At 40.0% G+C, this 26,300-nt stretch overlaps 1 protein-coding gene across 1 annotated transcript in view; it reads left to right on the forward strand.

Annotated features, from left to right (window-relative positions):
• Positions 1–5,197: 5,197 nt before the first annotated feature.
• LOC125761657 (uncharacterized) overlaps positions 5,198–26,300 on the forward strand; it is a 173,576-nt gene continuing 152,473 nt past the window's right edge. The window contains exon 1 of the mRNA XM_049422990.1: positions 5,198–7,411. The gene's annotated coding sequence lies outside the window, so the exon portion shown is untranslated. The remainder of the gene's footprint in view (positions 7,412–26,300) is intronic.

Below are 26,300 nucleotides of genomic sequence, written 5' to 3' on the forward strand. Positions count from 1 at the left end.
CGATCAACTTTCACAATCTCCTCTGTGGCTTTCGGAACGATGCAAAACCAGTCAAAACGGGTCGGGATAAAGTTTTCGGGAGTACTTTACACGACCAGCGTCGTTGTGCTTGATGATTTCTTAGCCTATCAGTTTAGTTACCTTCGCAACCAGTTGACTCTGGCTGGATGCATCTGAAATGTGGTAAGCTCGAGGTCGTGTAGCTGGCGGTCGTGCGGTGGTTGGTTCGCATGACGGTATACAGGCCGAACGAACATCAGACAACCGGAAGTGCTTTTTGCTGTAAAACTTCCAACAACTTTCCCAGGAGTCAAGAACACGCCGAGAGGAGCAACAATCCATTCTACTACTTTCGGTTCCCTTAGAGTGGGGGCATGTGAGTGATAAAGAGAGCGTGTCAAGCGGGTGTGCACGTGCGAGCATGGAATTGGTTACCAAAGCGAACGGAAGTGGAGTTACAAGATCATAATTATTCATTAGATGTCCTTCGGCACTTTGTGGCACGAGAAATGAGTTTGCCTGTTGAGAGTCAGTCAACCTGCAGTGACATTTTCTTCACGCCACAGCACCGTTGCATCTCTCCGTAAGGGGGAACCGATTGGCCGAAGGATTTGCGGATGCTTTCGATTTCGGATCGTTATCGTTAATGCTCAGCCATTGCCAGCACTAGAAACCACGGGAGTACATAAACGGGCTCTTACACACAGGTGCCACCCTCGTAAACCAGAGGGAACTCAATTAACATCTGTTGAATTATTAATTCTAATGATATTGCCGCATTAGAGCACCGTCCATCACCTCCATCACCTTTCTCCTGTGTTGAGGCGCGTATTTGATAAAAGATCAGCAAACAGTACTCGGCTCCGAGACCATTTCTAGAACGAGAAGATATTTTCCCAATAACTTCTTCTTTCCTTGTGCCATCTCGGAATGGGGACGAAACACGATTTGGGACTCAGCTGGTTTGTCGCCCGGGAACCGGCTAGATGTTAGACAAATTTTTATTGCTCTTTTGAAATTGTTTGTTTGGTGTAGTAGTTGGGCGGGGACGATATGGAGGGCGGTTGACCGAGCACAAATGTAATCTCTTCCCAAGCGAGCTAATTTGGGCAAGTTAGCCAGGCTCCCAGCCAAAAGCAATCAGGACCTTTACAGCCGGGGTCGGCGTGAGACTGGTGAAACTGGAGATGGTAATAAAATTATCATAATCAAGTAACGTTAATTATCCCATTTCGAACCACCGAAGAAAAGGCGTGCAAAGGTCGGTGTTTCTGTGAAGGGAAAAACATCCTTCAAGGACATAAACTTGCATCTTGGCAAAGGTTGGGAAAGGTTGATGAGCGTGAAGTGCTGACCAGAGCACTGGATGTTGCTTAGATAAAGCTGATTACAAAGGTGCTACAGATGTAAGCGATCTTAAATTGTACGGTCAAAACTTTAACCATCGGCTAAAGCAAGGGTTGTATTTGTAGGCCTGATTTTATCGAATTGGGTTTGATAAAATTTTAAAATCGATCATTAAGGTTTAAACATATTTTGCATTTGATTTATTGTTTTACAATATTTTGCAAAAGCATGCAATGTTATTTTGTCCGATTTTATTACTTACTGTCTCTACGTACATTAACGATCGAAAAATACATTAACAAATTTAATGACTTTCACAGACCATAATTAAGGCTATAAAGCTTTAATAAATGTATCACTTGTTGCGTGAAACGACGAGCAAAGTCATTTAGAAGGGGTTTTTACTCTTCACGTCCGAAAATTTGGCCAACCATTAAAAGGAAAGCACTTTATAGAGTGCACCTTAAAGGAAAGACCCTTAATAATAAGTCGCATCTGTAAGGTTGCTATTGTTTTTTTCTGTTAACCATTTACACGATTTGCCTGTTTGATGTTGTGTCTTTGGAAGGTTGATAACGATCGGTTCTAAAATAGAATCGCCGTTCTGAGAATTTATTCTGCTGAAGGATGTACTGTAGAAAGTGGTTTCGCATCCTCTCTGCACACAGAACCAAATTGTGCAACATACAGCAAGACGAAAAGATGGTTCCTATTTGAAAGTGTCCATGACTGAGCATATCAACAACATAGCTTTGATTGTACCGTCATTGAGACCCAAGGATTGGATGGAGTTTTCATGTGAACTGCAGCTATATCGATGGACTTCAAAGAGAGTGTTGATGTTAAAAGCTTGTGAAACGAACGAGCCCGATGATATGACAGACGGAGCGTCATTAATATCAGAAATCGTTGTTTATCCATCATTAACTAGGCTTGTCAGTTGTACGTGTTGCAAGTGTAGCTTGGTAGTAGCCTCTTTCGAATTTCGAATAGCAGCAGAAACCGGTAGATGTTCTCGTTGACAACCGCAAAATGATTGAAGAGCATCTGAAACAGCAACGTTGACACACGGATGTTAGCATCGATTTGGTACAGTTATGAAGATTGCTTTATTCACTTAAATGGTTAAATTATTAAAGTTTTCTAAGTTCTTACGCAGTGTGTGAAATGTTGAATGTTCTCTTGAAGATTTTTTCTGAGTTAACAATATTCAAATGAAGATGTTTAAATGTTTCCTTTAATGTTTTTTTAGTTTGTCTATTTCTACGATATTTTTCTACTAGTATCTAATATGATACTTCTAGTGAATGTCATAAGTAGCTTTAAGCTTTGCCACATTTAAATTTACCAAGCTTTGATGAGAAATTCGGCAACAACAGTGTTGTATACTAATATTTCTTGAGAATTGACAACAGGCTTTTATGGCACCAAGATCAAATGAAATATGTTAAGTTAATACAGTCGTAGTAGGATAGACAATACACAGAAATGAGGATATAAATTATTAATAAGCTTTAAATATTAACGACGCCTAGGAACATTTTTTCAGACGATGCGTCCCTTCCAAGAAGTTTCAGTGTGATAGCAGCTGATAAACTATGAAAACACAAACCGGCTTATATCAAGTGTTATATTCATTTCATAGCACGGAGTGAAAAAAAAACAATTACAACCAGCATTTAGTAGCCCAATACTGAACAGGTTAAACTGTTCAGCCCGGGAATGCTGAATGCTGTTGCGATAGGAAGAATAAAAAAAAAGTTCAAGCGTAAAGTAAACTTTAATCCGATTATGTTAAAACTTTGTGAGTAGCATTGCAGCACACACCGTGCCAACTGCGAACCCATCCATCGTAGGTTCTGGCACTGTGCCGTTTTCCGGTCTACTGATTGGGTCCACTACCCTTTACCGGAAACCTCGTTGCGGTAGGTTTTGCCGTACATCAGCGTCTAGATCAGCGTTTTCCACAAAACGTTTTGCTCCCATCGCTGGAAGGCATCTCGGAAAAGGTTAGCAAGGTAACGCAACGCTTGCGAACAAAGTCATTGAAAAGTTTTATCCTTTCAGCCAGCCGTCGGGCCGTGTTTTGGTTGACTACCACCAACCAACAGTAACTGCAAATCGAATCATTCTCGATTCTGCTCGGCCTAGCGCCATTCGCACGTGAGCAGTAACAAGAAGCGAGTGAAAAATAATAGTAACAATAAAGCATAAACATTTTCCAGGGATGTATCGACTGATCAGAAGGGAAAGCTTTCAGGTGAATGCAAACACTAAGACCAATGATCGTATAGCATGTTGTGCAATTGAGCTTGACCAATGTGGCTTGAGTAATCCTTTGCCTGGGTAAGGAGTTTGTTGAAACATGACATAAGCCATAGAACATTTTCCTTTTTTTGAGCTCATATGACACCAAAGTGCATCTGTGCCGATACTTAATAAGTACCTTTTTCTTGGAAAATAAATGGCAATCAATTTTAACGGCTATTTCGTGACTCTCCTAACCAAGCTAGAACAGATCGTGGTGAGAATGAGGTGGATAAAAGAGCAGCAGCAGCATAATGCATCTTCTGGCAATGGGTTTTAAATCGTAGGCCGCAATCCTTGGAATCAACAGCCTGGGAACGGGTAAGTTTTATATCTTTTTTTTACCCTGCTCGGTTCGGAATCCTTCTAAGTATATTCCACACAAAAGATTCGTTTCCCAGTGGTTCCCAGAGCGTAATAAAGTTCTGTTGACTGGCAGGCAGGGGATTACCAAGTAGCCGTTCTTTCTGCTTCGAGGCAAAATCTTGCCTTGCCGTTTCGACATGGCGTGCAATGGAACAACTTTCGATCGCTAGCGCTAACCAAAGACAGGCAGCTGCAGCGAATTAAAATGGCGGAGATACAATTTATCTGTCGCTTGTCCAATGCAAATATACAGAGAAGCTTGAGAAATGATGATGGTTGTAAGTCATTAGAATTTATTTCCTTTATTTTGTGCAGAAAATTAAAATCATTTTTATACAATTTTGAATATTTTGATGCAATAACTGACATTACCTTTCTCCTCATCTCATCTCATTGTTTATCTTTCTCGACAGTAATTCAATAACCATTGACCTTGCATCTACGCGGGTGACTGAAATGGTACGTTCGCTTCAACCACCCAACGGCGGAGAGTCACCCGCTTAGATGGGCGATGGCACGTTACTCACGTTGAAGTAGCAGGATGCAATTAAAACTTCACCGGGACACCTGCATTGCAGGCAACGAAGGCAACACATACGACTGTGCACATGCGGGACCGCATCTGGGCGAGACGACCTGCCAACAAACGGGTCGGATGTTATCAGGGACTGCTGGGGCAGGCATCGCATTCATCCGAAACGCTTTCGCTCGCTTTTTCCGTTCGTTGAATCTTTTGCAAAACTCATCCCCATGTGACCATTCAGGTAAGTAACATTTTGACAGTATGTTTTTCCTTTCGTTCGGTTTTTTGCATCAACACTTACCCTCCCATACTGCCAACCGTCCCACGGTTTGCTTTCCCAGTCGCCGGAGTGGCTCCTTTCGGATGGTGTTAAATGCGCCACGTGTTGACACGCTTGGTGTGATTCATTTTCGAGCAACATTGCCCCGGCGGCTGCAACTCCAACTTCATGCTGGACCCGATGCTAGTTGGCTAAACGGTGAAAACCGGTTGGGTGAGTTACCATTCGTTTTGCGTTGCGTTTCTACAGGGGAGTGAGTCCCCAGGATGCATTCGGGACCTGCGCAATGGCGGTTCGTCGAGCGTTCCATAGCATTCCGTTTGACGGTTGTGCGTGATCGTTCGTCGATTCCCGTTACCCATGCGAATCCTGGAACCGTGTCATCGAGCTTCGGTACAGCTGCCGCAGTTTGTCGTGAGATTCCGTCGGTCGCGCACAGGAATCCGCCGTGGATTTAACGGTTCTGCACGTTTCGATATCGCTTCGTTCGTCGCACGTTCGTCGTTTTGCTGCCTAAAAATCGCGGGACTATTCGGCGGAGCTTTGGAATAAAAACCATTTGCATTGGACGGCAGAATGGACCGACCCCGTTGGTGATGGGTTGGTGGCGAAATGTGGTTCGAAGGCGCCAAAATGTGGCATTTGCAGCCGGAAACGTAATCAAAAAGTCAATTTCAACACGCTCGCCTCCGGTTACGAAGGGTACGAAGATGAGGTGAAGGTGGAGCACCATCAGCTGAAGTTTCGTTGTTTGGATGCAGTTTTAAATACAGAAAAATGCACCATTGCTAAGCGTTGGCCCCTGCCGGATGCCTGGTTAAACCGCTAAAGTGGATAAAAGTGAAACTTTATCGTAAAATTCGTACCAAGCAACTTCCGCCCATGGGAAGAACCGTTCGATAGGATACATATATTCTCATGCTTGTGCTGTGTGAAAGGAGTATTTACTAAACATGTGTTCGGATGCTGTGGAGAAGTTGTTGCGTTCTTAGTATAAATCACATCAAAACCAGCACATCCAACATATTATATTAAACTTAAAGTGCTAAAGCGTCGCTTTCAAATGGTGTTTTCTAAACAAAAAATTAATCCCTGAAAGTGTCTAATGTTTGCAACCATGGTTCAAATGAAGAAGTAATTTCGTCTAGTGTCTTTAAGCGTATGATATTAATGTCGTAAAACAGTGCAGTAAACATTGCAAATTCCTTTTATTAGCCACAAGTGCGTGTTGTGGTTTGAATCGTTCAATTGCGGGTCGATGTTTAACGTTCGCGAGTTCAAAGTGCCACCGTGTATATCCGGTTTCGGGGCATTCGAATCATGCGTGAGTGCGTGCAAACGTGCGTGAGTGTTGAAAAAATTGCGACAAATCGCTTGATAGCGTGGTCGGTCGGGTTGTGTTTTCGTTCGGTTTCGCGTTAGTTTTGCGTAAATTCGTGTACCGGGTTTTTGTGCATAAAGTTCTTATTTTTCTGGCGTAAAATAACATCCCCAACTTTGTGCGCTTGGAAAAAGGGTGGCAAAAAGTAGCACCTTCAAAATGTGCTTTTAAACGACTTGTGAACGGGAACGGTGGATGAGTCGCGTTCCATTGCCGGTGGGAATTTATTTAAAATTCATGCTGCCAGCGAGCTCGACGGCTTTCCGGCTAGTGGTCCTGGTGTCGTTGAGGTGTTAATGAGCGTCAGCACAGCAATGGACTGTCACACATACACGCATACATACACATTAAAGCATTAAAGCTTCACTTCCGTAGGCATGTAGAAACAACCAACCATCAATGTAATCAATTCAACACAACACAAAAGTCTGAGCAAATGCTAGTGACGTAACCGAAACATATCAATTTGCTGTGAAGCAACGCATATCATAACGTAGCATATATTCGTCTATAGAGCTGTCCCATGTGAAGGTGTGTGTGCCGGATAAAGTTCAATTCATCTTTGATAAAAGCATTGCATCCTTTTGGCAAATTTGGAAGAAAAAAAGGGTGCGCAAGTTCCTGTTTTATATCGTTCGCCCCATTTTGGAGGAAAAGTGTTAAGTCGCACGTGAGATAAGGATACAACAGTGCATCCGAGCCGGGTATAAGGGCAAGTCAAAACAAAAGTGTATGCGCGCCGAAGAAGCGAACCTTGCACCGAGGTGTACCTTTTGCACGTGAAGCTGTTTGATCCCACCAGTCAAGGATCAAGTCCACGGTTTGAGAGCCTTGCTCATATGAATGACGGGTGAAGTACGCACTTGTCGGCCGATGAGTGTGGTATTCCTTTGCTTCCGTGCCCACATTGTGTGATTGTTGTGTGTATCGGGAGGTAAAAAAGATGGTTCGAATGAGCCAAGGGCTGGTGCAGTGCGGCCGTATCGAAGTGTAGTGCCAAGAGCCTTCCCAAGCCGAACGCGCTTTGAAGGTGAAGTTGCTAGTTGCTGTCGAGTGTGATACTTGTTTTGATTTGGTGCTCAATCGATCGTCCTTTTGAATTCGGTTGTGCGCTGCGTGATGCGATTCCATTGGTGATTGTGTGATATGTGAATAAAAGGAAACAATTTCAACGGCGCAAAATCATCGACAGCAAGTGAAGAAAAATGTGAGTATTATTGTAGCGAGAAAAAGAAACCGAGGCTAGAAAATTGAATTTCATGTTTCAATATGTTTCTTTTTTTTCACCTGAAATTTTTACATTCTACTTGATTATTTTGAACATTGTCCGAAAAATTCCCCGAACTCAAATCCAGTGGTGATGGTAATAATTTCTTAAACAAAAGACCCTTTTTTCGCACAAAACACGTCTTTTTCTCAACCCACTAACTAGGACAAAACGCTGGAATGAAAAGTTTCTTCTAAGTTTATAAGCTCGTAACAATGGAAAATGTTTCTTACCTTCTTTTTCTTTCTTTTTGCTCCCTTCCTGATTCCCTTTGAAGCGGGAAATGTCTTACAGACAAAATTAGCAAAGAACAACAAATAACTCTCGCTAGGCAGCTACGGTGTTGGGAAGCTATTTGATTGTTATTATCTTCTCCCACTGTTGGTACAACACCAGCTACATCGACCGAACCCGGCACCTGAAACAAATAATGACTTATCTTTATTAAAGCTCCAGGGTAACCATGGTCATTGCCGTAAGCCGTGAATCATTTACATGGTGATATTGTTCGTGCGAACAAACTAGTTAGCTCTTGCGAAACACGAATTGTTGGTTTCGATTTTTTTTACCCACTCGCATCCTCGCAACCTTTTACACTGCATTAGATTAGAAGCGAGTAGTTAAGTGTCTTCCGCTTTTTCTTTTGGTGCAATCTTTTACCCACCGAACGGAAGTATGATGATGGTAAACATCCCGAATGGACCTTCCCGTGGTACGTGATATTGCACCGAAACGAGTGTCAATTTCGATTTCACCGCTTCTTCGAGCATGTCAAACAAAGCACCTCAACCGGATTCGAGATGGATGTGGATGAGTGGAAGCTTGCTGCGTATCAGGGGCCTAGGACCCTGTGTTTGCAGCTGTCAGGATCAATTGGATTGTCACAGGTCCGGATGGTTTCATGTAATGTTCTCCACAACCACTTCACGTCGACAACGTGAAACGGACGCGCTGTATGGGTACTTGCGATCGGTCTATATACCGCCTCCGGAGGATTCAGCTACGCGTTAAGCCGTCGGTTACGGTGTCGAAAAGGGAGCCGGAGGGGTGGAACGTGTAGAGAAAAAAAGTCAACCAAACATCTGAAAGTGATTTTGATTCAATTTGAACGCAAATCAGGCCTTATTCTCGACGGCCTCTCGTGAATCTTTTTTTCTTTTCCTACCTTCTGCGTACTTTCACTTGTTTAGGAAGCTCGTCATCGCTATCAGATGGTTGATACTGTAGATTGAGAATTTTACAGATTTCCATTCATCCTTCACTTCAGCACGCACCACGCACCTTCGGGGAAAAGGTAGAAGAATTATTTATTGAAACGTCTGCCAGTGGCACGTTACTTCCGCGTCACGACCAGTTGGACAGCTTTGGGATCTGTTTAGGAAAACTTGGCGACGAGTGCTTCTAGCCGGGATGGTGAGCTTACCAAACGTGCGTATGTGTGTGTGTGTGAGCATAGGCTGGTGTACTGGAAAAATATTTTACGAGACGAGCCGAGATTGGAGCGTGCGTAAACAAGATTTCCTTAAGGAATGGGTGACGGTGCAAACTTCTCTGCAGTGCGGAGTTGGATGATGTGAGCTGTAAATTTAAACAAGAAAAAAAAATCAGAAGCTTGACGTTTTCGAGCATCCGTTAGCGAAGCTTAAGGACATGAAAATGCGTGTTTAGAAGAAGAAAAACAAAAACACACTGGTTTTAAAACGCGAACCAAACGTAACAACACTTTTCGCACCAAGTTCGAAAGTTGAAGGTGTTTTCCCGGCAGAGCATGGTGTTGATGATGTTTTGTTTGCTTTGGTATTTGTGTTTTATTGTTTTTTTTTGTGTAACATCTTCCCAAAGGATGACACCAACGTTTGCTGAACACGCTTCAAAGAAATGGCGGCATTTAATGAGATAAACTTTCGAGCTTGTGTTACACAAAGTGTAGCTAAATGAGAGTAAAGGAGCTATTGTTCTATTGCGTTTGTTTTTATTTACACATTTTTAATTTTTATTTTATTGGTTTACTCTGAAAAAAACTTTTGCTGATTGTTGTTCTTTCCCTAGTGTTTCTATTGGTTTCCGTAATGCCCTTGTCAATATACGATCAACGTCGTTTGCACGCCAAATTCAGTCGTTACATGAGTAGTAATGAAGTTTTATTTGCAGAATCCAAAGTCTTGTCCAAAATCCAATTTAAAACTTTAAACCAAATGTGTGATGAAGTCTTTTATTTCCATCTTTATTACTTTAGCGGCTGATTTTTCATTTTCATATGATCGTATTCCTGAGTTTCAAACTTTGGAAAATTGTACCAAAACATTTATATGTAGAGTCATTGAAGTCAAAATAGAAATACGACTAATTGGAACGGCGGGGCAATGACAACAGAGTCTGAATAGAGTAATACCGCCGCTTCCTAAATCCCAGCAAAGTCAGGAGAGTTTACAATATTCTTATTATATTTGTCATAAATATTTGTCATAAATACAATTTAAACAACCATGTATCGAATTCTAAGGAATATACATCTCTATCGAGAAACAACAAGTATGATGAGAATTTATACACAGGTAATAGAATAATGTAAAGTAAAGTCAAGGAAAGCCAAAACTGGTGGGCACAGGTTGCTGTGCCACAAAGGAAGAAGAATAGCACATGGAATCCATACAACGGAATAATACGCAAGTACAGAGTAGTGATGTGTAATCCGGAGTGGAATCGTGGATTCACTCCGACTGCATGTATGAAAAATTGATTTCGATTCCAACTAATAATCAGAATTGAGTCTGGCTAGTCCGGTTGACTATGAGTTTGATCGAGTCCGGATGAGTCCGAATGTATCTGATTGATTCCGGATGGGTCCAGATGAGTCCGATGGAGTCCGTGAAAGGAATGGAAAAAAATGCGAAGAAATGCGAAGAAAGGGAGGGAGGAATTATAAATTCTATAGGAGTCGATCCGATTTACTGGTACAATCTTTACCGGGTTTTGAGGTAGCTACTCTTTTTTGTTTCTCTTTTAGGTTGAGCTAATATGAGCTTGAGCTAATGTTGTGGTGAGTTCATTATTTCTTTTTATATATTATTATTAATTTCTGCATATGTTGTATTTTTTTTTACTTCTATGTATGAAATCTTCTGCTAGGATTTTTGTTTGCATCCGCCAAATTGTTTTAAGTTTAAAAAAAAGTTTAAAGATAAAGTTTTAATCGAACCCCTGATTTACCATCTAATTCTAGCAGTTTTAAGATTGATGATCAAGATTTCAGTTTTTTAATCACGTTGTGACAATATATTGACTTTACCTAATTTTTATTTCTTTAATTTAAATTAATAGTATTCCGCCTTCTAAGTCTTTCTGCTTGTCATATTCTTTCTCCGTTGATTTGGATTAACAGGCTATAAAATGTTTCAGCAATACGGCCAGGCTGTTCCTTATGAATACAAAAAAATGTTTCACCAATAACAAAGTTTTATTCTACGGAGATAAATTTTTTCAATTATTGCTTAACTTGTTTCTATTTTCCACCTTTTATGGGTTAGTGTTTTAACTGCTTTTTATCCACTTGCCTAAGGATGTTGTTTTGGCCTTCTTAATAGTTTAATAAAGTCACTTCTCACTATTGTTGAGAGTGAGACACTGTTAAAATGCATGTTCCAGACGCCTTTCCGAATACTTCGGCAGATTCTAGCTAGGCCTGCTTTTTTGTACTAAAATGTTTTGTTCGGAATGGCGATATGTGTTGTTTTCCATAACACTTCGTAAACAATTCAAGAACTGACCCGCTGAAACTGACAAACCACCATTCATAAAATCATACCCAAAATCAAGAAACTCCTTTATACTGAAAGGCTAATTTGTTTAATTTGATTAAATATCATCATTCTTATTATCTTGTCTACATTATTTCCTGTATTCTACTAACGCAATCACCCCATTTGTTCAAAAAACAAAACAGTAATCAAAAAGTTGCTATTGCTCTTCCTGCGCTAGGTTTATCACGCTTCCCACGTAATTTAGGCGAGCTAAGATCAATCACCAACAGGCGATAACTGGAATCCGGCAGGCGCGTATTATGTTGGATGTAAAAATGTGTTTTGTTTCTCGAACATCCCGTGCATCTTCTTAACATTGACCGCCTTCAAAGTGCGCTCCTTTATCTTCCGAAATGCTGTCGGCCATACCGTGAAGACGATCTCGAGTTGGGATGTTTTTTTTTGTTTGTTTTTGTGTGCAAATGTGTATGTACATTTAGTAAGCGTAAAGAATACCATAACAAAAAAAAAACAATTCGCAAAAAAAGGACGCAAACCTAACGGTAGATGAACTGGGCTCGGGGCCAGCACCGGTTTGTTAAAACAATTTATGGCCCTTTACTGTTGTATGAACGAAAAAAAAAAATTGGGAATGAATGGTGTTTCTTTGCGTTCCTTGCCTTCGCAGGAGAGGGTTCGTCCAGCGCGATCACCTTCGCGTTTTCGTTCGCGTTCGTTAGTTTGCTCAAGCCAAGCGAATCCTGGGCACTGGTGGCTCGTAATAATCTTTTTATTAAGATAGATGTCGAATTTCGGATTCTTGGCTCGTTGGTGGTTTTTTGTTTGTTGTCGTTTTGATTCTCCTGTGGCTAGGAGAATCTTTCGGGGTATGTTCTTTTGCTGGTGTCTTCCCTGTACCTTGCTTGTAGGTACAGGACCAACAGCACAGGTAAAGTTTGGAAATGGTTTGTCGATTTATGGGCGCAACGCTGACTCTATTTCTCTTCGGACGGAGTAGTTGGTGCAGTCGTTCCGTCGCGGACCGTGATTTTACGTCGTTCACATCCAAGCAGTGCCATTGTGTATGGAATAATATTCAATATTTCCCCCACGCTAGGGAGGGAGAGGAATCTCTTAATTAAAGCATAACGACTCACTCCACCCGTTCACCCGTTTACCTGCTGTAGGTGAGAGACCCCTTAGTGGTGGCGGTCGGAAATGGGTCGTTTTTCCAGCCTATTCAATCCGTGTCACTTCCATCGTCCATAGACTGTTCCCTGTTCCATTGCCCCCAAACGGTGGAAGTATCGTATAGTGTGGTTGGGTGCTAAATGTGGGCTATTATCGAATAATTATAGGTTTATATATCAATCGAGAAGCGTGCTTATTGCCGCATGCTTTGACAATGACCGTTTAGATGTGCGCTAAATCTACCGGTGGTAACGGTTCGATGTGAGCCGTGCGCACATTATCCCCGTTCTCTCTGCACATGATACTTGCCATGGCATGGCATGGTGGCTGTCGGGTGGACCGAAGTGTTATGTGGAAGATCTATGAAATATGAGCTATGGGGTACGAGGTTCGGTGTCGCTGGTGTCGGTGTCCGTGGACGATTTGCTATTGTTTATTAACAACAGCCAACACACAATGGGCAGTTTGCATCGAATGGTTGCATGGGATTTGGAGTAGCCGGTTGGGTCTAATGCCATGTGACGGGTGCTTCCGTTGGTTTTATTGCATCCTGAAAACAGCGAAGCTTTGGAGTGGAGAACAGGGAAAATGCTTTTGTATAGCTACACAAAGTCTATTACAGTGGCTTGGGAATCGATTTGTGCTTTGGTTAATCTATCGGAAGAGCACTTTCATTAAATTCAGTGGTTTGAAACCATTACGATTGAACAATACTTCAAAACTATCAATTTTTGGTTTTTTATCTCACAAATATAACCAAAAATATAAACCAACTTTGGTTGTATCAACATTGGAAAGAGTTAAGAGACAAAAGAAATATTTATAAATATAATAATTGTAGATGGTGAAATACGTAGGAATGAATACTCTAAAGGTAAAGCGGTTAACTAAACTAAGCTTTTCAATGAAAATAGCTATTGAGGAGTTACTCGAAAATCGATCAAATATGTATACTTGTACACACGTTAGGACCGGGTATTAAATCCCAATCGGATCGCCTCCCGTAGCAAGGACTGGCTATCCGGCTATGTGGTAAAAATATGTCTAAAATAAGCCATAAATGACCTGGGACTAGAGATCGTAAAGTCAAGAAGAAGAAGAAGAAGAAGATTTATATTTGTAAATGATGAAACAATCATAAAATTGAGTATTTAATTAACAGAATCCCAATTAATATACTTCGTTTCTTCCATGTGTCTGTTTGGTATATGTAATCGAGTAATATTGAAAGTAAATGAAGGCGGTAATTTTATGACATATACGTCAGAATTTCAATGAAATATTATGTATAAAATTTTTCAGTTTCAGTAAAATTATTATGTATAAAAATTTCAGTATTAAAAGTGAAATTAATTTTTTTCACTCCCCTAGAACATAAACCTACTTAATTTATTCATTTAAACTTGATATTTACAGCGTTTACCGTATTGTTAGCACTGCTTTAGGTTGAAATATTGCAAAATAATAGATATTTTTTTAATTATTTCAAATATTTATTTTCCATAAATTTATGGGTACTGAAGCATACTACGAGTGAAGTTTTTTTACTTAATTTAGTGTGTATTAAATATTGTTTGAATTTACGACTGACTGAATAGTCATAAAAGTTCTGTAATAAACCTTATTTCACAAAGATGAAAGAAGAACTTTTTCGATTCATGTAAAATTTACCTACAACACAAATGTAAAAAACAGTCAATCAAAATTATACATCAATTCATAGCAATGCAGTTATACCTAGAAATGAACTAAATGTGTAAATATATTTAAATCTTGAAAGTTCAATAAGTTTTTCAATGCCGTTTTTTATAGAGGCATTGGGCCTATTGGCTGATATTCGCCTGGTTACTTTAATTTATTTCCTTAAAGAGAAAGTTTCTAGAATGTTTAGAGGTTCCTTAAATGTATCATTTACTTGATTGGTGCAATTGCTGTTCGATTAAATTTCTTTGTACATACTTACGGTTTTTAAGAATTTGAAAACATTTCGTTCACTTTCTTTTTTATATTTGCTATTATTATTTCTCTCTTCTTGGCTTTTAACGACCTTACAGGTCACGCCGGCCATTTCTGGCTTACTAGACTTATTTTTACCACGTAGCCGTATAGTCAGTCCTTGCTACGGGGGGACGGTCCGGATGGGATTTGAACCCAGTCCTGCCGTGTGGATCGGCGCCGTTTATCACATGCACCACCCGGGTATTATTATTATTTATGTATGTTATTTCCAAATTTGTGCTAAATTCTTTCTTCGTTGCTGACTGCTCAGTCTCTTAGTATGTGTTGAATTGTTGTTATTTCCCCACGGCACGCACATTTTATAGGATCACATTTTGTTATCCTATACTCGTGTGTAATTCGAGAGAGAGTAATTAGAATAGTTCCAATTCTAAGTCCGGTGATAATAGCTTGCTCGTGATTGTCTTCATTGATTGCCTCAATTATTCAATTTTGTGCAGTAGAAAAGATAGTAAATATTTAAGCTTTAGAACGCGAGTTTAAGAGTTAATTTTCTAAAAGTGACATAGCATCATACTGATATTTCATCTCATCGAATAAAATGAGATACAAGAGAGATAAGAGTAGTAAAACAAAAATAAAAATAGAAGAGAAAATATGATTTCAATCAGTACATCAACAATTGTGCGCAAAATAATACAGGATCTCAAAAGGATGCGTTTTTAATCTAAAAGTCATGCGAAATGATCAACGAATCATTCAAGCTACACTCCAAATGAGAAGTGAAACCACATACTTGCTATGCGTTCAACAGAAGCATTACAAGATTTCCGGTCTACGGGGCCCATACAGTCGCACACTAATTCATTCTCATTTAGCCACTCATACCCAGCACTCAAGGTTCGCCCAACTCGCCTTTCAGCTGTGGTTATTTTTGTTATTAGCTAGACGATCGTATCTTCTGCTCGAGACCACCAGTGGCAGTTGTTTGAACGTATTGCTTTCGCCTTCTACTGCGAAGTACACTTCCGGTTGACGTTTGAGCGTTGCCGATTCACTTTCGTGCCGTTCGATCCTGCTCGAGTGCTAAATTTAGCCAGCGGGAAAGGTAAACCCAGTCTAACCGTGCAGGTCATTTCGAAGCTTTCCAGTAATAGGTTATGGTTAAGGTAGAGGAGGTACACTAATGATGAAGTATGATCTAGGGCAACTCGAAACATCCGGTATAAAGAATAGTCAACTGCTTTCGAAAAGAGCGAAGAAGACACTCGTAATCCATGGGCAGGCAGTCCGTTCCTCACCTAAAACGAACCATACATATGTACGTACGTCGATTACGCAGGGAAAATTAGAGTTCGTTCAAAAAAGTTGGTGAAGGTTGTCGAGGTGAAAGTGCAATTGGGATATTACCGAAGAACGAACGGAGTAGCAAGGCACGAAGGCACACACACAAACTACCGACGTTTGAACTATTTTCACCCTGCCCGAGGACATTCGATTAGTTCCATCTTTATCCGCCACTACGCCCGTTGAAGGAGAAAGTCGTCCGACCGCTAAATAACGTTTTATAACATTTTATCACGCCATCAAAATTGTTTTCCTTCGTCTAGCGAGGTCTTGCGGTTGCGGCCGGGAGGAAAAGAGAAGGATGAGACAGCTGTTTTTTTTTCTTCTGTGGGGATTCTAAGTAGTCAAAGTGAGCGAGTGTATTAGATTCTGTTTATTATTTAAATGTTTTTCTTTCCAATGGTACATCAAATGGGGGATGTTTTTTTTTTGGGCGCATTAGGAACAGAGAAACACCAAACATAAACGGTGTGTCCGCGTGCTTGCACATTGCGTTTGCGACATTCGGTGAAATCCCTGAAACTCCTATGATTAATTAGCAACCTCCGAATTTTCACAGCCCAAAAGCAGGAGGGGTTTTCCGTTATTGCTGTTCTGTGTTTGTTTTCCAACCAGTCAGTCACCATTATCTAGTCAAAATGTTACCAAACCTTTCCCACTCACATTCTCGGTTTCTGGTAAACCGACTGGCTTCCTCCCCTCGCCGTTGAATGGTCGATAATGGCAGGCAAATGTTTGTCGGTCGTCGGACTGTTTCCCCTTTGCATGGTGTATGGTTTCCCCCGATTTTTTTTTCATTTTCTTTTCGCCGAAAAAGTTTCGTTTCTTTTATGCGCTCCCGGGGTAATGTTTTGTTGCGGTTCGATTTCGCCGGAAAAATGATGACGGATGAAGGCAGCCTTTCGACGTTAAAGTTCTCACAGGGCGGGGCTGGGAGATTAACGGTACAGGAATGTAATAATTTATTCGTGATTGGTATCGTACAGGAAGTCAGTGTTTTTCCTTAGTTCGTGGCGACAGGAAATGTAGTTAAAGTCAAAATGTACGCGATAGTCATCGGGCGGTGAAATTTTTGGTAGGAAAGTGTCATGCTACAGGAGTTGGATTATGCTTAGAAGCGTTATAAGTATGATTTTTGTTGTTGAGAGAGAATGTTTTGTGCAAAACGTAACGTTGCGTGCGTAACGTTTTGCTTATTTTAATTGTCGATGTAACAACAAGGATGAAACATGAATGATCTGCGACATACGGTGGCTAATGAGTGCATGATGGCAGCACTTCTTTAATTTATGTTATAGTTAAACTTTCATGCTTAGCAAAGTTGTCTCGATGTGATTATAAAATATGCTCTAAGCGAAATAAAAATTTCAGAATATTGTATTGCATTTATCATTACGTATAAATTCGTTTTAACTTGCTTTATTGTTCATGTTTAGATATTTCACGCAAATTCATTCATATTTATTGTCACTCATTTAAGCATAAAGCCACGCTGCGTTTCCTTGGGATCGGTGGCTTATGACTTGAACGTGAACGTCATCAACAAATCTAATACCGTGCTGGTACGTGAAAGTACGTGTCCTCCCACAAAAAAAACACACATAAGCCGATTATAGTAGGCTCATTCGTTCGAAGGGTCGATTTTTGGGTAGCTGGAACTAGCTTTCCTAGAATAGATCATAAAACTGCATATCTAACGCAACGAACGCAACATCCTTCCACGCTCTTCAGTTCCCTCCTTATCTCATTCTTCACCATCCAATTCTCTCTTATATATGTCCCGTCTGTTCTAGTGACGCATACCTTTTATTTGGGTCACTGGCAGGCAACAAGTCAAACGAAACGCACTAGAACCTCGAGCGAAGGACACGCAAAAAAGAAACGCGCAAGTGCGCTACGAGTGGTCCGGAAATACGCCAGGTTATCTAGGAACCGAGACAGACCAAAGTATGGCTGGTTCGTTAGCTGAGGCCCGGTGCTTCGAATCAGCAAGCCTTTATGCGGCAGCGTCGCGGACCGATGAAAAATTCAAGCAAAGCTGCGAAACCACTGCAGTGTCGAAATATGTACATCCGGGATATGGATTCCGTACCATTTTTCCCGTGCAGCAGCGATAGAAGCAGCTTGTTAGCTAGTTGAATGGCAATTGCTACTGATGGTGGCTCGCTACTTGGCTTGTGTTTTTCGTTCTTATTTTTCCCATACTGCGGTCATCACACGTTGACGTGTTGCGTAGTGATGCTTTCTTCCTATCTGATTTTCTTTTTGCTCGCTCTGCTTATTCGGATGTGCCGAGTGTTTGGAATTTGTTGGCTGGAGAAGCTTACTTTATTTAAGAGCAGTGCAGTGATGCATGACAAGATAGTAAGCAAAGTTGAACTTTGAATAAAGACTGAACCCCCTTCGTATGTTAAGGGGAACGAAGTACACATTCTGCATCTGCGATCTCCTGCAAACAATTTGTAAAAAAGTTATGAAAACCTTCGCTTCTTGCATCATTCCGAGAGATGCGTTGCGCAATATGTAAGGGATGTGTATTCTGTGAATAATGAAAGCATTAGTTTTCAAAATAGGAAGAGAAGAAAAAGAATTTTTTAAATTCTTTTAAGATAGGAGGGGTAAGTGAGCCACCTAGCATTGATTTAAGTAAAAACTTAATTAATTTACTAGCATACATGTAGGTTCGTTCTTGTGATTGAATCTAGTTTATTATATAGAAATATAGTTCATTTTTAATATTTTAATCATCTGTTTCATGCTGATCAGCATACTTTAGTTTAATCTTATATTTTTTAAACTAATACAAATAAGCTTTAAATTGCATAGAAATATGAAATCGAAGAAGCAGGTGTCATACACAAAATCGAGAAAAAAAAGAAATGATTCATCAGGTCAGCTTAAGAATTATACAAAATTATTTTTACGGAAAATTAAAAAAAAAACAACTTTTGAAACAAATGAGTCATCACACTTTGGAGCAAAAGTGCAAGTATTTTTCTTGTGAGTAACGTAGTGAAAAGCGTAAACGTAAAAGTGTTGTTGAGTTCATTGTGAATCAGAATGGGATTCCAAAAAAACAAATCCCCGACCAGAATGCAAGCAAGAAGTTTTAAATTGTTTGGATTCCATGAATAAACCTGTGCCATTGAAACGATCAAGATGTAAAAGATGCTACAATATTTGAGAGTTGCTCCGCTGTATTAAGAATGTAGTTGGAGGCCATCGAACTGTTTTTTTTCTTTTGAGAAACATTCACTCGCGATGAAATGCCTGGAGCACCAATCGAACCGAGTTATGGAACACCAAATAGCAGTATAAATTGTTTGGCAAGCTGATGCGAAAGTAGAATGTCAGTGGTTAGAACTCAAGGAAAAAATGCAAAAAAATGCAGTCATCCCAACCCATTCTCACCCGAGATTGAGGCAAGGAGATCGACCCTTCTGCTAGTTAATGCTAGCAGGAACGATTTTCATCCGTTATCTCCATTGACTTGGTTTCTCGGATAAGTATCAAGGTGGCAAAGTCGAGATACCTGTTTGTTGACGTCTCTGACTTGATAGGGACCGGCTTGTAATTATCAGTTGACGCCGATGACCACGAGATAGTTTTATTTTATACGATGCTACTACGGTCTCCACATAGAAACACTTCACAACAGACTCCATGAAGAGGCTCTAAAAATCGAACTCTGATCTATCCGATTGTCTTCTGTGGAAACGAGTCTGTACCATGAAATTGCTATTGCATTTGACACAAGGTATAAAGGAGTGCATCGAGCTGTTTAGTGGATTAAACAGAGCGCATGTAGCCGGAGATCGGATACAGTTATAGATCGTGGGGAGTCGATTTTTGGGTAATATTTCGAGAATAAAACAAATGGAAGGAAATTTTCTATACATTTTTTGACATGAAAAGGACGAGTTGTTGCAGAAACACTTTTAAATAAAAATGATTTTATTTTGACTGTTTCTCGTTCACTACTCGGATCAATTTCTGTATTATCCGTGTTGATACCGTGTACCATACTAAACAGATTGCTAGTATTCGTTTTGGGTTTGTCCATTTTATATGATTCTTCTCGATTTTGAGGAAAGATATCTCAATCTGGAAAAGTTGTTTTGAAAAAAAACGGCGTTTAGTATCTTTCAGCTTAATTATGGAAGACATAGATAAATCTTCCCAAAATTGATAATAGAAAAATTAATGTAGATGTCGCGTGCGCGAAGCTATACTCGCAAGAAACGCGCTCCACTAGGTCACGCCGACTAGAGAACACTAGTATGACACTGGTAAACACACTTATTAAACTAAATTTCGATTTTGTAGCCGTTTAATTTTGACTGGTCGCGTTTAATAGAAAATATTAATAAACTTCATTAACTTTAATTTATTTCACTTAAGCTAGATTTCCAGACCAGACGAATGTAATATACATAATTTAAACGAAGTCAACGTGATTTCCTCACAAATAATTCAGTTAGTACGTATGGCCTTCACAAAACTGTTAAATTGTTCAATTATTCATCGTGCGTCTCCGGGAAAATCAACAAGCAATTACTCCGTTACATTTGTTGGTCCAGCATTTCATTTTTCGTAACGGCCAATTTCGTCAAATAAACGAATCAAACTCAAATTGCTAATGAAAACGGTCGATAAACTGTTGTCAAGCTGTTTGTCCATCCATTTGCCTAGGTTCATGCCCATGAGAATTGAAATAAAATAACAAACAAACCAGACAGCACCGGAAAACATCAAAAACTCGAAAAAGGACTATTTGCTTACCGATAGCGCTAAGGCCGGATGAAAATTTTCCCGTGAGGAAGTTCGCAGAAAAGCCGTACCACCTAGAATGAAGTGCAAACATCAAGTACGGCCAGTTTGCAGAGAGTTCTTTTCGGTTAAAGTGTACGTACTGCTTGGCATACGACGAAATTCTCTTTTCTACTACACTTCTGTTTCACGTCGATACGAGTGGTTTTAAAATTTACGTCCTTCAAAAACAGCGCACAATTAATTACACATAGGAAATGGAGAGCAGGCCCAATTAAATGGCCGTAGCCGTGGAAGCGAAGAGACCGGATTCGTTTGAAAATTTTGCGATAACAGCGTCGCCTGCCGAGCATTCATTAATTGTTTATTAATGTCAAAGTTATAAAGATGGCAAACACAAACCGGTCACGTCTCAAACCGTGCAAAAGTTGCAGATCATCTTTGGCCTGACTCAGGCGAAGTATTATAGAGAGCAGGAAATGGCAGAAGAACTGTCGGGGTTTCGGTATTGTAGAGAAAATGTTACTGTGGATTCTTCGTTGCTAAATGGAAATGGCAAATATTATTTGCTTTTTTCTCCTCATGGCAGATGATTGGGAGGGCAACAATTTTGAAGCTAGCATAGCGCACTGACGAAGAAACATTTGGTCGATGTTGTTTACTTGTTAGCGCAGTGAAAGTGCGTGGTAAATAAGAATCGCCACCGATGGAAGCGAATAGCTGCACGAGCTCATTTGCTTCGCTTCCCTGCCTGTCAAGCATTTTTGTTTTGTAACGAATATCGTAAAATTAATAGTAATCGCTTGTCGTTATAAATGAGCTTTCACACGAGACACACGGAGGCTCTTGTGGGCATGCGAAGCTGTTTACTTGCCCGCTACCAAAGAAACGGGACTCCGTTCTGCTTTGGCATGAGTGCCCGTATCACTTGACATCGGAACGTCAAAAATCAAACTGATGTTGTTTGCGAGTGCTTGCGATCCATTCGGACACATTACAGGCTCTCACGTAGCCATGTCCAGCTGAATATAATCAATCATTGTCCAGCAAACGATGATACTGATGATGATGATGGGGTGGATGCTGTTGTGAATGTCCAGCAATGTTTCGAGTTTACAAATCTAACACTGAAATGTGTTCGGATTGATGATGACACTCGAGAAAATAACAACATTTTCCTAGAAACTGTTAGAATTCAGAATGCTACCGTGTTGAGGTCCCCACACGGAACGACTGTTTGCATGAATATGGCAAACCCGTAAGACCATTGTGATGGCATGTGAGAGTAATATGATACTGATAAACGATGTTTGGACATGCTGAATGAACAACTTTCACTATGTATCATATAGATATAAATTTATCATTAATTAAGTATGACATGTATAAAGTATTGTAATCTTTTTCGTACAATCGTGTTGAAATGAGATAAAACTCACCTGTATAATTTACTAAATTTAGATAATTATTTTATTCAAATACGACTAATACATTAAAGATTAGTCGAATAATTCTTTAAATATTAATAGAGTAACAAGAATTGTTATTTGTTTCTGATGATATGCTGATTTTAAAGGATATCGATTACAATGATATTTTTCCTTAATATTTAAATTATCCACCATTCTCTAATTTCTCATTTGAAATTTAATTTCAACTTAAAAAAATGTGAAAAGTTAGTTAGTTGAATGTGTGTATAAGTTACAATTCTCATAAAAATGCACACATTGACCACATTGTTTAAAACATAATACAAAAATAAACTACCATTTGTGAAGAAATTGAAGATTTTTTTTTGCGTTAAGATAACATAATTCATAAAAAAACATGTGGCAGAAGAAGTACAGAACCAAGCGAGACGGATGACATTCATCAACAACACCTTTTGTGACAGGGCCCGGTAAAAATCGTTAACAATTCGTGAGACAAATGTGACGGAGAGAAAATGTGTGTCACATTTATTTAATTAACATAATTTATGGAGAAAGCATTCGATTTGACGCTGGAACGCTTGGAACTGAAAATCCGCTGGGCGATTCCAGCTGACTCATTTGTCCATTAACTGCCGGGGGTACCCTCTTGTAGTGCGTTACGTTTGTAACGCTTTTGTTCGCTTTATGGCCTGTGAGTTCGTTAATTCATAGTTTGCTGTGACAGGTGAAAAACATCGACCTTCACACGTGTGGCGATGCGGTCACGAGCTTCGTGCCGGGAAGGGAAAATCGTTCTGCAGCGTGAAGAAAATTGAGTGCAGAGTGGTTAGGCTAATGGTCGTGCAGGTGAGCATAGCCGTCCGTGCTCGGGCTGCAAACAGATGAATATTTTAGCACGGATCAATTATTCCCGGTTCGTCGATCAGAGAGCGGTTTTGTGCAAACTGCTGGTAAGGTGAGGGTATCGGCAGAATCAGCAGCGACAGCGACCGGGTTGGCCCCATAACTGTTTCAGCCATGTTTTTGTCGTCCGACACGGTAATATCGTGATTAAAAATTAAGGATAATTACGACATTATTTTGCTCATGCTGCAACCAACCACGTAGCGGGTGGCCTGTCAATTCAACGGTGTCCGTGGTTGGGAAATAAGGACAAGCACGTATGGGTTTCGTTTGGAATGCGGTGCGTGAAGGTAGCAAATGACGACGGAACTTAGGGAGACACAGCTTCATGTAGGTAAGGAAAAAAGTTAAACAACGAAAGGGTGTTTGATGTTTTTTAAACTCTTAGCCCAAGTGATTTAATGGAGTCTGTTTTTCAAATCTTGAATTTGATTATATTTGTGTCAGATTCTCTTAGTAAAAGACCAGTAAAATTGATAAATATAACACAAAACATAAGTCTCTAGTTTGACACCTACAATATTTGAGAATAAAAGAAGAAGAATGAAAGATTTCATCAAAAAATGCAAAAGTAAAAATGGTACACAACAACAGGTTTTCAATATTTTCAAGCATAGTTATACATATTTTTTAACAAGTTAAATCTAACAAAATCTAATGCTACCTAAATAAAAATAGTTTTTTAAGTGATAAGATAATTATTTGTAATCACCAGAAACACCTGACAAAACAAGAAAATATATTATATTTATTTGTTTGAATTGTCCGATGATACCTACGAAAAATTTAACCGAGTCCTGACTATTGGTTTTTTCAGAATTTTCATATTTTTAATCGTACAATTTGGGTGCAATTTTTTGTCATAACGCTGCGTAAATAACCTTTTCCAAATATGAATATACATGAGTAATTTAATACCCTTAAGATGTAACAGGAATCTAACAAACGTAAGGTGAAATTGGCTTACAGGCGATGTTAATGACTTCAAATGTGTCGCGAACGTTCAAAAACGAAATGCAAAATAAACATGAATCTATTGTGATGAGGGATGGAAATTTTCCCTTTCGCTCTGTATAATTACGTTACGTGGAGTAAATTTCAACCAGATGAAAATTATGTAAAAATTTCTTTAGAAATATGCGAAAATGATGAAAAAGTGTTTTTTTTTATTATTTTGTGGTCTCTTCTTTTTATTATATAGGAAATAAAATATGGACATAGAGTGATGTTATGGTCTGTATCTGTATAACAACAACAAAAAGACACGATGGTTCAAAGATAGTGACGTTATTCTTAAATTAAACTAGGCATCATTCTACTAAGAAGCAAATTTAATTAATTTGTTGCACTTACAAAGTTGTTACAAAGTAAACCTCATCAATCTGAGATGTACAGAGTAAATAAATACATATCATGTTTAGATAATACACTTTAAGCTTATCTTTATAAGTCTGAAATAATCAAACCGAGCTGTAGTGTATTCATCCACAACTCATTCATCTCTTTGATAACCTATTTGATTATAACCTTTTAAGGAATAATGTAATTGGTACCATTAATTTTAATTATTTTCTATGGTACCTGAATTTTAATGGAGCATTGGTGTTAAAAACATCCAAGAGAAAGATGACAGTATGGTTTTATCTGCTCTTTGATGGCACCAAGCACTAAAACCCACGTTAATTACTACAATCATCAACTGAAACTACACGGTACTTCAACGAAGTGGATATGATACTAGTTCGTTGGGCACCCTTTTAACGATAGGCTGATTAACATCTTCGCTTTCGCTGGCAAAAGTAGTGCGAAGGATGGTTGTGAAGCTTTATCAAAAACGTACCGACACCGGATGCAGGAGATCGGTCCCAGTGTACGTTTTCCTACTAGACCGGCTGGTGGGTGAGAATGTAAATTCGATTCCACTCATGAAATGAGACGCTTGAATTGGGCCAACCTATTTGAGAGTTTGTTTGCGATCGATTAATAATCGATCGATCTCGGGAATTGCTATGAAGCGAAACCTGTATTCCGAATCCCACGCACGGCATAAACTCCGTGTGCCGTCTGTTCTGGTGGCAAACCAATCGGTGCCATTGTTTTCCTTTTGCCGGTGCCTGTGAACTAACGGTATCAGGGCAAGCAGGACACAAAAACCATCCGAACCGTAAGTAATGTGCTTTCATCTCTAACGAACCTTTTACTATCAAATTTCCGCTTCCAGCCACCTTCTTTTTGCTTTTGTAAAACCTTTCCCCGCGCTACCGGCCAATCGATGCAGCCAATTGATGGCTGTCAAATAGTTGTTCACCGCTTTAAACATTAATGAAGCTGATGGTGCCCGAAAAACTGAGAGTTGAAGGCTACGTTTCCATGCCCGAGCAAAGTCGATCGATCGAACGTGATGATTACATTTCCGGCTGAAGGCGTGGGCAAAAAACAGGGCCAGTAGAATGGTGCTGTTTACCCGTATGCGAGTGGGAAACTTGGGAAAATGTGCTACATGTTCCCTCATGGGCTCGAGGTCATACGACCGACGCATACCATCCTCCGGGATGGATTGATGTAAGCGTAACGGGCGCTGATGGGTTCGAGTACGCTTGAAAAATTGCTGCTTGGTGCCATATGGGTTACGAGCACTAGCTTGAAGCCAGGTGGATAGCTATCGTTTTGGTCCATAGCTGAAACCACAGAGAGCTGCTGTAGGCTGTGCTACGGTACTTCAAATTGATCGAACTCTGTAGCGCGCCCTTACTACCTGGATGGACGGGAAGAAGATCTAAAGTTTTTTTGTCGTTCACCAATTTCACGGCTTTTTAACATGATATTTTTGAATGCAGAGAGCGAAAAATTCCAGCGTAGGAAGTAGAAATTGTCAAATCCGGGACACTGTATGCACTCCCCGGGACATTGAAGTACACTAAATCTATTAGTGGATGGAGAAATCTTGGCAAAAGTTATCTTTTATTTTTATTTTCAAATGTCTTTTCATTTACGCAAGAGGCTACAAATAAAATGGATAATGTGTGCACCGAGGTACAAGAAATATCCCCCAAGAGATATCCAACACCCCAAGAGATATCCACCATCGGATTAGCTGATGATGTGCTTAGGCACTAAATATGGGAATTTTATTGGACCATTTCCTGTCAGATTTGCGTATCCAATTGCGTGAACTAATTAAACAGCTCAAATAGCACGAGTTCCCCCCCCCCCCCCCCCCCAAAAGGGAGCACCGTTTGCCAGTTAGCCGGTCGGCAAATCTGATACAGCGACTGATACGGTGGCAATTAAACGAGATATTCCATTTCTTTGGGCTGGCCCAATCAATTTTATCAAACAGTATGACCGACTCGGAGCAGCATGGTCAGATGATGCTAGCATGCCGCTCTGTTGTGTTTGCTAATTAAAAGCATTCAACTCCCAAACATCTTTCCCACGACACGACAGATGGGTCGACCGCAGGAAAAATCTGAAAACAAGCAGAAC

The sequence above is a fragment of the Anopheles funestus genome, chromosome 2RL (assembly GCF_943734845.2).
Source record: "Anopheles funestus chromosome 2RL, idAnoFuneDA-416_04, whole genome shotgun sequence".
Taxonomy (NCBI): Eukaryota; Metazoa; Arthropoda; class Insecta; order Diptera; family Culicidae; genus Anopheles; species Anopheles funestus.